Raw genomic sequence first — 1,607 nt, 5'->3', positions numbered from 1 at the left:
TCTCTCTCTCTCTCGTGTGTGTGTGTGTGTGTGTGTGTGTACACATGCATGATACTGTGTACATGTGGAGATAAGAGGACAACTTTTAGAACTTTTCTAGAACTTTTCTCTCTTCTACCATGTAAGTCCCAAGGATCAAATTCAGGTTATCAGGATTGGCAGCAAGCACTTCACCTGATGAGCCATCTAACTGGCCCTCCTAGTTCTTAAACTGTAGACTAGGAAAAGATCTTATTTATCTCATCACTCACATAATGCAAGACAAAACAAAATGCTATCTTAAAGCTATACATAAGACACAGTGGCTCACACCTGCAATCCCAGCACTCAAGAGGATTGCTGTGAGTTCAAGGCCACCCTAGACCACATAAAGGGTGCCAGACCAGCCTGGGCTACAGAGTAACACCTTGTCTCAAAACAAAACAAAGTAACTATAGATGAGGGGACTGGGAATACAGCTCAGTGGAGGAGGCCTGGATTTAATCCCCAGCACCTGAATAAATTGATTAAATATTTAAAATAAATAAGTAAAGTTGTGGATGAATGATTAGTCTCTCCTTATCTTTCAACAAATCCTTTTCCACATGAAAGTCCTTCTAAAATATAAAACATTCATGTCCACTCAGTTAACTTTCAGTTCATTCAAGTACTCTTACACAAACTGACCACATCAATAGATCCATTATTGAGACCATACATGGTTTTGAGCATTTAAAAAAAAAAAAAAGCCAGGCGTGGTGGTGCACGCCTTTAATCCCAGCACTTGGGAGGCAGAGGCAGGCGGATCTTTGTGAGTTCAAGGCCAGCCTGGTCTACATAGTGAGTTCCAGGACATCTGGGGCTACAGGGAGACCCTGTCTCAAAAAAAAAAAAAACTTAGGTTTTTTAGTACACAAAAGAAATGTGGCCATATTTCAAAACTTCAAAATGTCTATGTCTATTTTATAAAGAATTACTGTCATGGAATGATTTCCTAGCCATGCATGCTTGGGTTTGTATTCTATGTCTTGCCAAAATGCACCTCTTCCCATGTCATGGCAAAGTTAGGAAGATTGGGGATGTGATGCCCTTGTATAGGATCTGTTCATATCATTTCATCAGTGAGATGGGCTCATATTGTGTCAACTCCAAGACTTAGCTCTGGTCTTCTCCCTTCCTGAGTCTTGGTTGCTAAACATGTTCTTTAGTTGGAGACACCCTTGACCTTTCAAATAAAGTCCACTTTAAGATATCCAGAATTAGATTCTGTTGTTTGTGACTAAAAGAAACAGCTAAAAAAAAAGGACTTTTTTTGGTAAAAATATCAATCTACATTAATTACTTTGTTATCTACTGTAAACAAAAATGGTACAGTAAGGCATACTGAGTAGAGTTCTGTTTCAAGAAAAAAAACCCCTGGGGCTGGAGAGATGGCTCAGTCAGTGGCTAAGAACACTGGCTGTTCTTGCAGAAGACCTGGGTTCGAATCCCAGCACCCACATGACAGCTAACAACTGTCCACAGTTTGAGTTCCAGGGGAGCCAACAGCCTCTTCTGTCCTCTGCCAGCATTGCATGACACGGGCACACTTACCTACACCCAGGCAATACCTGCATGTAAATAAATAA

General features: G+C 40.6%; 1 protein-coding gene across 1 annotated transcript in view; it reads right to left on the bottom strand.

The window, feature by feature from the left end:
* Nucleotides 1-1,607, bottom strand: part of LOC103747543 (probable 2-oxoglutarate dehydrogenase E1 component DHKTD1, mitochondrial) — a 19,527-nt gene that overhangs the window by 3,982 nt on the left and 13,938 nt on the right. The gene's annotated exons all lie outside the window — the stretch shown is intronic.

This window comes from Nannospalax galili, unplaced genomic scaffold, assembly GCF_000622305.1.
Source record: "Nannospalax galili isolate Female #2095 unplaced genomic scaffold, S.galili_v1.0 scaffold4945, whole genome shotgun sequence".
In the NCBI taxonomy this organism is placed as follows: domain Eukaryota; kingdom Metazoa; phylum Chordata; class Mammalia; order Rodentia; family Spalacidae; genus Nannospalax; species Nannospalax galili.
Note: the sequence above shows the minus strand (reverse complement) of the source record. Positions and strands in the feature narration are given on the sequence as shown.